This window comes from Falco rusticolus, chromosome 14 (genome assembly GCF_015220075.1).
Source record: "Falco rusticolus isolate bFalRus1 chromosome 14, bFalRus1.pri, whole genome shotgun sequence".
Classification (NCBI taxonomy): Eukaryota; Metazoa; Chordata; class Aves; order Falconiformes; family Falconidae; genus Falco; species Falco rusticolus.
Window position 1 is genome coordinate 20,150,250 of NC_051200.1, and position 13,984 is coordinate 20,164,233.

The window sequence follows — 13,984 nt, forward strand, 5'->3', positions numbered from 1 at the left end:
TTGTATCGTGTAAACTGTATAAAAGCAGTGCGTATCTGTTAGCAACTGTACGGTTTGCAAAGCACAGCTCAATTTGCCATTTGCCCCATTTTACTGTCAACCAGTTTTTGACAGTGACATACGTACATAAATGTGGTGTTGGTAAGTCTATGGAAGACAGACTGCGCTAGGGCCAGGAGAAGCACACTACTGATAAACCCAAATGTCTTTAGGAATAAAATAACCATTTTAATGCTCTATGCTTTTATTGGGCATGTTGATGTCTTCTGATTGTCTAACTGTTGTGTGGCAGTATTTTGCTTTTCAAAAGATATGCCCCCTTTATTAACAACGTAGAGTTTTTCCTCTAAATTTTTTGTGTCCCTTTCACACAGCCCTCAGACAAGGTGGCTCTCCAGTATTATTATGAATAATACTCCAGTATCAGTAATGAGTAACTAATGCATATGTGGAGTATACATTAAACTCTTTCTTTTGTAGTCCCCCCATTTTTAATGTTTGGTCTCTGTGCATCTGTTGCTATTGTATTAGTGATGCCCAGATACTGTGTTCTCCACAATCAGCTTTTGTTCATAGTGGCAAACGTGATTAAGAGAGGCAAAGATACCTTGTCTCTTAAGGGTCATACTGAACAAAAGATGTTTACATACAATGGATTGTGTATTCTGTTTTGCTGTACTGCAATGGATTGGATGTTCACATGCTGCTGCTGTGTACAGGGAGCAAGGAATCATACCTGGGATGAGGAGCTGCTGGGTGGCACAGGTGACCACGAGCTGACAGAATGGGTCCAGGTTGCTCTATACACACCTAGACATACAATTGGCTCCCAGCATGAAGAATAGAAAGAAACACACTCAAAAGGATTTACAGAGAAAAACTTGTGAGATTTGCAGCAATAAAGATGACCATCATAATTTAAGACATGCTAAGCAAGTCTAAAAGGATGAAGAGTGCAAAAGTGGGATTTAGTTGCAAGACCCTTCTATGCTGCCATTGCCAGCAGAATTGAGCTTCCCTACTTATAAAGTCCATTGTTTTATTTTGAAATTGAATTAAACTCAGCTTTAGGATTTAGAACCCTGTTTTTTTGGTTTTGGTGTGTTCATAGAATGGAGAAAAGGTGTTAACAGGGTCAGCTGAAATGCTGGCCAATTCATGTGCAGTCTCAAGATAAATGTAGGTAATCATACAACTATGTTTTTTATGGTTTTAATAATGTGTATTATATGAAAATGTATGTTTTCTGATCTTAGATTTAAAATCTGCTTGGTTTAACAAACTTTAGCAACAAAAAGGTTTTTATTTGGAGGAGGACAAATCTAATTCCCACTTGGGCCTGTTCACAGAATGGATACACTTAATTTTTGTGATAAAATTATAGGCTATGTGCAGACAGTATCTGCAAACAAAGTTCTAACAGTATTCTTTGTTAGGTCTGTGTTCACTGCTTCAAGATCAGTTTCTAGAAGATTACTGAAGTTTTCGTTTCTTCTTTTCCTTACCTTCACTGTGTAACTTTGTAGTCTTCTTCAGAGTCTGGGCGTGGGAAGTTTTTTATTTCGTTTCTAAGAATTTGTTGCAATTTTTGTTAGTACCCCATAAGGAAGTTTTTATTATTTTTACATACCAAAACCCAACTTTAAACATCAGTTATTCAATTTATAAGGAAAAGATAATTCTAAAACCTAGGAATTTGATGAAAAAGTAATTTTGTAATTAGGCTGCAGGGGAGATTAAAACTGAGATTTGCATTAGAGCTGACAATTTGGCAAGCAGATTTGATATAACAGAAAACATGACCTGAATCCATCACAGAGAATTAAGAAACTATAAATGATTCACTTATGTCCTTCATGTTTCCAATCTAATGGCTAAACAAAATTGTATTATTAACAGACATGTCTTTATGACTCTAAATTTGTTAGGGGAAGCATAAATTATATGTAGCTACTATATGTACTATTTGTTTAATAAAAGTCTTCCAAAAGAGAAATAGAAATTAAATTGTTTCAGAATAAGTATGAGCAAATGTAATCTTAATTTTGAAACATTTATTTTGGTTATTTAGCATATTTAGATACTTACCTGTAGGACTTGCATGAACAGAAGTACTTCTGAATAGGCATACTTTCAATCATCTTTTCAGTCACGAATTCAACATATTTTCTGGTCACAATAGACTGAGGAAGTATCTTCAAAGTAGCCATAGCTACTTAACTTCAAAACACCCCAGGGCCTGAGCCATCCTCTTGTCTTTATGCACCTAGCAGTCCCCAAAAAAACAAAAAAGGAGAAGCTAAAATGCACAGTTAAGGACGTGCATAAATCTAAATCACTTCTATTTGACTATTTGTTTCTTAAATCAAAATTAAAACAACTAGGAAGAAAGTTATGTCTAAATAAAAAAAACAGCTTTCATTTTATACAGAATGTATTTCAAAGTGGCGTTCAGTGTTTCACATCTAATATCTTCTTATAAAGCACTTATGAAAATGTATAAACTCTTTTAAGTACCACTGGGTTGTAGGACAGCTGTTTATGAACTTAAAATCTATTAAAAATTCAAATCTTTCCCATGTGAATAATAAACCACATGACAATTACAGAAGTACAACATAGGCAATAAGCAATGACTCTTTGCCTCATTATTTACCATTCGTGTTGTACAAAATCAGTTACAGCTCATATAATGTCATTTAATTTCATTAAAATTAAGTATAAAACTTGGTATTACCATATCTATCCTATTAAATATTTTACCCTGAAGGTTTACAAATCTCTCTAACTAGTGGCTGGTGTCTGCTACTTCATGCATTGTGGTTTTTTGAAAGGAAAAAAGCCCAACTACTCGTTTCAACCTTTTTGTAATTAGTTTGGACATGTGGTGAATGCATGACAAAAAATACCCCATTCAGTAATTTTTATTTCTTTTTTTACAGTCTAAATGAGTGGATTAATACTGAACCACTTTTATTAATGTAAAAGTTAATGTTGGAAAAATGGCTATCAATAATTTGTGGCTGTACTTTTAAAATCTCAGACTACAGCCCAAGTTTTTGATTTTCTATAAATTTCATGGTATACTTGCAAAGATTAAGGAGATTTTAGGAGAGAATAGGTAATATAAATAAAAACATTTTCATAGGAAAAAACCAAACCAAAACAAAAAACAACCGAAAGAAAAATGGATGCCATTCAAATTTATTAACCTCTACGTAGCATACTGGCTCTACTACTGGCTGGAAATGAAATGTGCCTGTATTCTCCTTATAGGTAGGGATAATTATAAATATCAAAGGAAAATGTTTATCACCCTGAAATGGAGGGTTGTTTTCCTAATTAACTAAAAGGTGTCATTAATTGTAGCACACCAGGTATGTGTACTGCCACCAGATATAAGAAAGTAGAAGTTTCCAGCCCAAAGCATTGAACAACTAAAAGAGAATGCGCAGCTCTGTTGGCTCAGCTGTGTAAATCGAAGATAGTTCTTTATTTTATTCTTAATAAATCTAAATTTTGATCGACTCCAGGGGGTGGGGGTGGGAATTTTCCACCCATGGGTAGGTACTAAGCAGTCAAAAATTCTCTGAAAAATACTTTTTGAAGAGATACTTATTGAGAACTGACAACCTGATCTGTGGTTCAGGCATAACATTTCAGGCACAGGAATTTTTAGCACAGGCTTTTCTAATTAAGACACACATGCTTTTTGTTTGCTTTTCAGGCTCTGAGTCTTCAGTTCCTGGTGAAAGACCACCTTCTTATGGTCAGTATGATGGTAAGAGCAGAGCTCTCAGGCAGAGGAAGGGCATGAAAATGTTCAGGTTAACAGTAACAGCAAAAATAATCCAGTACTTTTAAATATTTTCAACTTTTAGTAACAGGACTCCCCTGTACTGAAATCAAATGTACTCTATGAAGTGATCCCTGGATGAAGGTATTACACCCACACAAATTATTTATGTAATCTGTGAGCCTTGAGTCAAATGTAAATTTCATAGTATTACATCTCTTTATAAGCCTTGAGATATTTATTAGAAATTATTCCTTGCTTAACAATTTTATTGCTTCTTAAAGGAAGTTTGTTCTTGATTCAGTGCATAAACCTGTTTTCCATATTGCACAAAAAATAGTGTACTCGGAACTAAAGCCTGTTGAATGACTTTTAATACATTTATATTGTTAGTTTGTCTGAAAAACCATTATTAATATGCTTTTCAGAATCTTGCAAATATTTAGGATGACAGAAAAAAAAAAAAGAAGCCAAGCTATTTGAAAATACTAACACCAAACAAAAATATAAACCCAAGATTTTTAAGGAAAATGTAGAAAATCATGCTGTAGAAATAACCACCATTTAATATTTGCTACATTATCTTATTCTATTAGTCCTGTTTTTGCAAAATATTACAAATATTGTTTTATATTTTTGTAGAAATATAAAATGGTAGAGAAATACAAATATTGTCTTAATTTTAAGTGGTTTAGCTTCATTAAGCAATCTTTTTTCAGTCATATTAAGTAATGAGAGGTTTTGCTATACCTTTTGTTATTAAAGGAGAAGCTTTCATAACTAATACTTTAAATTTTGCAACAGTTGCTGTTATCATTTTTACATCATATTAATACAATTAAATAAAATGTCCATAGTAATGTTATAATTCTCCCAAGCACTCTCCCAGAGGGCACAACCAGCCCTCCTTTAATTTCAATACTTTTACCAAGATACATATTTCCATTTCATGCACAATTATACATTGATTTTTTCTTGGAGTTTGTAGTACTGCCTAGAGTTAAAGTCGGCTAGTGTTTTCTGCTTTATGTTTCTGTCAGATGTTTATAACTTTATCATATACTAACAGTTCAGGTTGAAAATTTCTGCGCAAGCTGCTTCTATTTTGGGGGGAAGATCTGATAAAACATTTAATTATTTCTAAAGAAGAGATTAGGTGAAATCCTGGGAAGGAGCCTGAAGTCTGCCAAAAGAAATTGCACTGTAAAGGAATTATCTTTCTTTGGATTTGGAGGGTTTTTTTCCTAACCCATGGAAAGTTAACTATACCTTAGGCCAAACTTAGCTTCTGGAAAGTCTCATCCTTAGCTAACCTGGCTATCTTTTTTGACCTATGAATTCTGTAGGAATTCCAACAGATCAGTCAGACGGGGTGATGTGATGACGGCTAAACAAACTGGGAAGAAGACCCACTGTATTCTCAGACCGCTGAATAAAACTACTTTGGAAAACACTGGAGAGAATAAAGCAAAACCTGTGCAGGCAGTAAGGCAGAGTGGTGGATACAGCATCTGAGAGCAGGGCAGGTGTGGGAGCGCAGACCTGGGGAGGAGGAAGAGAGGGAAAGCAGAGTAGAAGCATGCAAAACACTGAATGGAGCCTGCGTGTGCCCTTCCAGCTACAACTGCATCACTACACTTTAGCAAAAGGGATGGACTTACAGTGAGGTGAGTTTTTATTTTCTGTAAATAATTTTAACACTCATTTTATCACGTATTTAAATTGAAGAGCCAAGGGAACTCACAAGAATAGATATGCTGAAGTGTACACATCTTTTTCAGTTCTTTTTCAGTAACAACATTTAGAAAGTAAAAAGACAAGAAGGAAAGACTGCATCACCAAATAGATATTTAGTTCTTACAACAAAAATCAAGGTTGTAAACGATCCAAATAATTTTGAAGAATGCATTGCTTTCATGCTTTCATGTGAATGTTGATATAGGTCTTCCTTTCTCTCCCTCAAGATCTCCAAAGATTAGTCAATATAAATCTGAGATTAACAGTTATAAATATGATGAATCTTAAATGGGAAAGCAACTAGATAACTAGGGAAGGCTTTTGGTGTCTAGGGAGAGAAAGGAATCTGTCTGTCAGCTTGCTAATACACTCTTGCGGGGGCCAGTCTGTACCGAGACATTTCTGGGAGCATTTCACTGCAGAACCAGTCTTTCAGTTCTTACATTTGGCCTGTTACCTCCCAGTACTGGCCAATTCTGTTTATGTGTAGGATATTTAGGTCATCTAATTTTCAGTCACAATTTATCTCTAAACTGAAACCTGAAAAGCTAATGGTGCATACAACTGAATGGCATGTTAATGATGAAATGAATTTAACTGGCAATTAAGGCACTGACATTTGTGAATAGCAACTAGTTTTCTAGAAGTACTCGGATACCATTTCCTGAAAGGGAAAAACTCCGCAGTGTTAGCTCTCTAGTTCACTTACTAGGACAAATATAAGTTTTACAGTTCTTAAGTGGAATCAGTTTATGGCGTCGCTGAAAGTCTTCTACCAAAAGTCAGCATATATCCCCTGGATAGGAAGGCTATTGATTATTACTTCTGGTCTGTGAAAGAGCTGGCCAGTTTCTTTCTTTTAGAACTTTCTTTTTGCTGTTTATCCTACCTGATCTATTCAGTGTTGAAGAGACATTACTAAGATCTATTGTTGGATTCGTGTTCTATTATAAACTGCAAGACGATATAGTAAATTCCCAAAAGACTCCTAGTAGAGTTTTTCCCTAGTAATTTTTTTATAAATATCATTCTCAGGATATTTTCAAGCAACTGTGAAGGGAGGAAGAAATTCAAAGTGAAATATGTTGATAACAAGTTTTTAAGTTGTACTGTCTCTTAAGGTACCTTAATATATTGCCCATGTTACTAAGCATATGAATGTACAGAGATCTCTTGCATTGCTCTGCTGCTATTTCTTACCATAGTATCAAAACTTTAGTACATTTGTAAGTCCCTTTCTCACTTTACTGAGCACACATACTGGTTTTACGAATTTATTTATCAGTTTATTGTTAGCCCAGCTCCCTTTTATAAAGGAACTGTCAGCTCTATCACAAGAAATGCTCCTTCAAATCAGCTTTATTTTTCAATCTGCCAGTGTTTTAGAATGCCAAGTAAGAACTTTTCATTTTTTTTTTCTTTTCCCCCTTCTCCTGACAAAACTTAAAACATGAAGGCCCTTTTGCCCATCATATATTTTATTTATCTAGGCGGCTGTATAGTATGCATCCTGTGACAAATGCACCTGTCATCTATTCAAATGATAGCAGCCCTGAGGCTAGTGGTACTTTGCAGTTCGACAAGGTGTGCATAAAAGTGTCTCTTCCATCACCACAAAGTCCATGAATATTATTCTTTTTCAGTGCGGAATATTTATTTGAATGCCATTTCCAAAAAGCTACTGAAATACAGTGGTATTTTTGGAATTTGACAACAGAGAGTTTGCTTTTTACTGGGGGTAAAAATAATAATTTTCCTTCATCCATAAAACATGGGAAACTGAGGAACAGAAATGTTAAGTCATCTGCCCTCAAAGTCAAGTGATATCAGACTAGAATACTATTCTGCTCATGTTTTTCACCCTCTAGTGACCTGACCAGACTAGTTGCAGAAGAATTATATCCTTGAGATCAAAGGTTAGCAAATTTAGTTCTTAAAGTAAAAGTCTGTTGGAGGGATTCTGCTTTTGGCTTTTACCTTGGAGAGAGATCTTGGCTTCCTTTAAATCATAATATGATACTAATTCTTTTTTATTCACAATACTTACTAGTTTATTTTTAAAAGTACGTTTTAGAATATGTACTCATCTAAGCAAGAAGAGGATATTTTAAAGGTAGAAAAGGGAATTACAAGGAATTGAAGGGCTTTGACTCTCGTATATCTTTGGTAATATTGCCTTTTATACTTCATGCATTAATCTTTTATTCTTTGGTTCAACATGACTTGTAATGATGCAATTACCTAGCAGCGTAAGGTGCAATACTTGAAAATATAGGGTTACAAAAATGGCTCCATTTAATGATTAGATTAAAGCTGATTTAAAAAAAAATATCTGTGTTTTAATATCCTGTAAGAGCAATTAAAATCTGTATTAACATTAGCCCTGGCAGACAGAGTTTCAGAATTATTTCTCGTCCACATTAATGAGCCTTTATTATAGAAACCCTGAGGTATTTTATATCTCACATGGAAGAATATAATTAGACACAAATTGATAGGCCTGTGCCTGGTACAAAATTAGAATTTATAACAGATGATTCTGAACCTGTTGTCTGCCTAGTTTTACCCCTAGCAAATGCATCTGCAAGCACTGTAACTAATCCCCTAAAATAATCTGTAACCAATCTGCACAACATTTCCCATTTCCTGATATACAAATCATTACAGAGTCATCCAGGTGCCATTCTTTCACAGCTTTACTAAACACTATTGAACACCTAATGACCTTGACAAAATTAGCTGCATTGGAGTTGTGAGTGCTAATCTACTTCATCTTAGTGATGATGCTGTGTAGCAAAGCAAGATTTTGAGTAATGAAGAACCATAAAACCCATTTGGTTGAGTATATTTTCCTAGCCCCCTTTTGTTTGGCTCCTGTTGCCTTACATATTCTTTTTTAATTGTGTAGAATTTGTCACACATCAGTTAAATCATTTTGTGCTTATTATGGTGTAGTATTCAACTCAATTTCCTTCCTGAGAATAAAAATAGTATAAGACAACAATGCATTCTCTTACATATGTCTGAGTTATAGGTAGAAGTAAAATTATGAATCTACTAAAATAAAGTTCTTGAAGTGTCTGGAAAATACAAATTGCCATTAGCTAAAAGGACTAATAGTACTCACACGAGTTTATTTTGGGAGCTGTATGGTATAACTAACAGGAAACACTGAATGCTGGTAGATACAAATCTTAACCTCTTCCTGAAACAGTAGTTCGTGGGAAAAATTATTCATGCCCGCCTTGAAAATATAACCCAGGACTGATAAATCTTCATACCTCGTTAGTTTCTGTGATACTCTGAGAACAGAGGAATGAGTATGGATAAAATGTTAGGTGCAAAAAAATGGCTTTCATCTCTTTATTCATTCTCCTTCTAAACTGTCAAATTGTGATCCAGATGAAAAGATTATGTTAAATATTTGAATGCTTTCCCTACTCTAGAAAGCAATTTGAGTGCTTGGATCTGAATTTCAAATTCTTAGTCTTATAAGGTATAGGAACAGGAATTCAAGAGAAATCACTTTCTCAAAAATTTTCCTCCAGAAACACAGTTTTCTCATAAAATTCTATTCAGTTGAATTCTCTCTAACATGGCTTTTGAGATCTCGGTACTTGCTTATAGTCTACTTGACAGCACTGTTAGCAAAAAATGCTGTTCTGAACTTCCTATAATGAATTTGACATCCTAGCAAAGGCTCCAAACGGGGGAAGCAAATGCAACTGCAGGCAGCATGGACTTTGGAGTACATTTCTCCACAGGCTTTGAGAAGGGCAAGAGAGATACAATGCTGTATGTCTGCTACAAATGGTATTTCTAGACTGAAGTATATTAAAAAAAAATATCTAATAAGCTACCTTTTTTTCAGTTGTGTACTGTATGTAGTATGTAGGCAAGCAGAGAAAGGAAGAGGCAGACATATGGCACATCTGTCAGACAGATGGGCAAATTAATGGTGATATTTCTGCTACAGTACTGCTACATGCTGAATGAACAGATAGTGCAGTATTTTGTTGACTGTTTAAATGTACTTTAAAGATAGCTCTAAGAAATGTTCATCGTTTTTGCCTAAAATTCAGAAGTTTTTCCTCACCTTACAGTTTCATAGAATCACAATATCATAGAATTGTTGAGGTTGGAAAAGACCTTTAAGGTCATCGAGTCCAACCATTAACCCAGCACTGCCAAGTCCACCACTACATTGTGTCCCTAAGTGCCACATCTACACGTCTTTTAAATACCTCCAGGGATAGTGACTCAACTAGTTCTCTGGGGAGCCTGTTCCAATGCTTGACTTTCCTTTTAAGACCGTGTAAAAAGAGCTGATGGTAATTCAGTGTGATATTTTCACATAATGCTGTAAGTGGGAAGTACTCAGAACAGGAGTGTTTATTTGAAAATAAGTTTCCCTGAAGCCTCCTCTGGTTTTTTTTTTTTTCTTCTTCTTTTCTCTTGAGACAAAAGCACACAATAGACTCAAACTTGAGATCCTGCTAGAAGAAAAGTAGCATTTTAATGGTATTATGTGCTACTCTTTCAGCAAGTCATGGGTGAAATATTATTAAGTTTAAAACCAAAAGTGTGCATTTGTAGACTAACATTATATATGTGTTTCACAGGAACAATAAAAATCCTATAAACCTTTCTCAGACTTTTTCTTCTGTTTGTTCTGGATAAAGCAGAGCTCATGCTCCACAATAATCACAGAAGATAAGGTTGTCAAACAACTAGCATGACATTTCAGTTCATGTTTAAATAATTAAATATACAGTTTTCTGTTCATTTTTACTACAATTTATTTTTATCTTAACAATATGAAAAACAGTAGATAAAATTGCAAGTTTTCAAACCTAGTTGTATATTTTTTAAAGTATTACAGAGTAGATTTTTTTTCACATATTTTCAATGTTTTTAATGTAGGGCAGCAGCAGGATAAAATCAGTCATTTGTCATTGAGCTTTAAATCTCAAACATAAAAAGCTTTTTTTTTTCCCTCACCCCAAAAGTGAGTGGGATTTAGCATCCTGATGGAAATTCTGGGACCTAATCCCAGCTATAGTCTCTAGAATATTTCAAATGAAAAATTATACTTAAACCACACATTCAGCAATCACTTGTTCTTGATCACATTCAGTTTAAAAAATAAATATTGACAGTTTAGTGTCAACGTACCTCACATGAAGAGTTTTATTGATTATTTTTCTTATTGTTATTACTGTCTCACTGATATTTGGTAGCAAAAAATAAAATACATGCAACAGCCTTCATAAAGTTTTCATCCTGATCCCAGCTATATAAACAAATATGAAGTTAGATGGAACATTCGAGTATAAGCTGATTTTCACTGACCATTAATAATTACAGTGTAATACCTACAATGTAAAAAGTGTAGTAGAAGAATTAACAGTGCTAAAAATTCATTTATTTAGCCCAGCTGATGAAATGAAGTAAAATATTTATGAGAAATAAAGTAGATTTCCTGCTTCAGTGTTTACTCTCGTTTGCCGAAATAAACTCCTATTCCCTTCAGACATAGTGACATTTCTGCCTAAACTGAAGCTATTGATTTTTGATTTAAAGTTTATGTAATGTCCAAATATTTTAAGATTGACTGGAAAGTCAATACTAAGAACAACTTAAGTCCAATATGTACCTTACAAATATCCCTATTTATTAAATCATCAAATATTAAGAGCTAGACTTAACTTTTTAAAATTTATCTGAAGATCTCTTTTGATTAGCTCTTTTAATGAATATTAACTTCATATGTGTAAACAGAAACACAGATAGATCGAAAATAATGAAAATAGGACTATCTTCTACTTGTAAGACTAGATACATCATGACCATACCTGACATTGAATCCATACCATGGAAAAAAAAAATACTGTGAGAAAATTAAAAGGTCTCATATTTATTCATACAATGCAATATGTTCCTTTTCTCTGGTTTGAATTCTACATCATTTAATTTGAATTCCTGTTCAAGGAACACAAGAGATACAAAGCACCACAAAATATAATGTAAACACATTTTTAATCACAACAACTGTAATTTCACTGGAAGGGCAAAATCATTGAGTACTCATTGAGACCATGAACCTCCTTGTTCAACACCAGCCCTGTTAGATAAGAAATATTTATGAAGATGAGAATAAATAATATGAGTAAAAGGGACTTTAGGAAAATTTTGGAACAAGTGTATATACCCTCATACATGAAATGTGAGATAACGTTAATTTTCTATTCATTACAGAGAGCTAGTGTCTTACCAGCTAAGCTGGCAACATTGAGGGGAACTTGGTTTATACAGAATTAGGATGTTTTTTCGCAGTGTCAGAAAGATCAGGAATCTTTTCCTGCCCCATGTTTGGTTACACTTTCCAATAATTCTGACTTTGATGAGGCAGTTCTGGAGGACAGGGTTGTCTTGAAGTAGGGGAGATGGGCAAATGTGATAAGCGTAGGCCTTTCAGAGTGTTGCTTGCTATGTCCTCTCCAATAGTAGGGTTTTTTAATTCATATTAATCTTTTTGTTTTTCCTTGTGCTTCTGAATTGCCATATTCTATTTAATACTCGAATATTTACAAGTCCTAAACAATGAGTCTTAAACCCCCTGGCCTACAGCTTTTAGAAAGTTTTTAGATAAAGTTTCCATTGATAATGACTACAGCTATAATACTATAATGCACATATTCTGTAAAGTATGTATTGGCTTGGTACCACATGAGATTGCAAGACACTCAAATGATATAAAATTAATGTGACACTGAGACATACTGAATGGATTGGAAAGAAGACAACTGACAAGTCTCAATATGAAAAGGGATTGCTGAGCAGGTGTGCTTCATAGGTCTCAAGGGGACTGTCTCTTCTGTAACATGTTTCTGTTATACAAAACTGAAAATCACTATTGAAATTTCCTGGTGCACGGCTTGGAAATGGTAAATAAAGAAAAGGCTTGATTGTGAATGCATGTGATCTCAGTAATAATGGACAAAGGTAGCCTGTAAATTGTTTATGTCCTAGATACAGGAAGCAGCTCCATAAAGCCCATATTTGAGTATGTCTTGTGCCCATCAAATTTCATATTCCTTCCTTAAAGCTATTTTATATGTCCCATGGTTAAGTTTCAGTTTTCCAATTTTTTCTCCATACCAGGTCTTCCCATATGACTCTTTCACACTGAGGTATGACCTTTCAGTATATCCTTTCAACAAGAATCTCCATTTCTTCTCAGCTGGCACAAGAAAAATGTCAGCTTTCAGAAAAAGCATTTTAGCTATGCAGTGTAGCTAAGTTGCATAGCTGGATTGGAACAAAGATCCTACAAGACTGGCAGTTTCTTTTCCTTCCAGCTGTTCTGTGTTCCAAAAGGGACTTAAATGTTCTAGTGATCCAGCTATCTATCAAATATTCACGTTATTTGAAAAACAATCTTTGTAAAAAAGTGAATGTATTTCTCAATCCTGACACTCAGGATAAACTCAGGACTAACGTACCTAGTACTGCAGAAATATAAATAGTTTCAAGTAAAGTAGAGAACTGAGAGATTCTATCAGCTGCTGGTGGTAGCTGAAAATTGCGGTCAACATTATTTAAGTGAAGGAATGTTTTGGCAGAAATTTTAGAGGAATAAAGATACTCAAGAGCAGGTATTTGGGTATGAAACAATTCTAGACACAGATAGGAACGTGGCCTTCTGTAGTTTTTCACAAGGTACATTGATGCCACTAGACAAAATACAGAATTGTTGCAAGGAGAGAGACTTAATTTCTTCTGTTAATATATTACCCTTCATGCGGTGCTGCTATACTTCTAGTCTTTTCATAAGAAGGAAAATTTAAAGGTAGACTTGTGTGAAGGGGTTTGAATTTGTACAGGTATGAGTCCATGATTATCAGTGGAAATAAGACAGCCAAAGCATCTCGTAACTCCATTTTGAATTCTGGAATGGAGAGAAATGGAGTCAGACTTTTGGAGGCAGAAGTAAATGTCTTGACCCTCTCCAATGCTTAATAATTCTAAGTAGGTAGTTATAATATAGTTTTATCGTTTACAGTTGTTTATCAAAATAGGACATACAACCCCCAGAGAGCCATATCTTTGTACAGTTAGATGATATTTTACAGAGGAGTTCCATATGCAAATCCAATATACTTAACCCAAAGTAAGAGGAACAGCAGTACTATAATTATATGGAGTCAGTTAAAAAATATCTAATTTCACAATAGTTCCAGAACAGCAAAAACAAGCATTGCCACTAAAACAACAAGGCAGTTAATTGGAGGAGTTCTCAGTAATTTGTTTATCACTGTAAGAGTTCAGGTACCTGGACTCAGAGTAAATTCAGTCATGGCTGTGGGAAAAATGCCTATTTATTACTGTCTCCCTATTGCTTTTGTGTGAAAAGTGGGTTTTTTCTCTCTTTCCACCTTATTAAAAGCC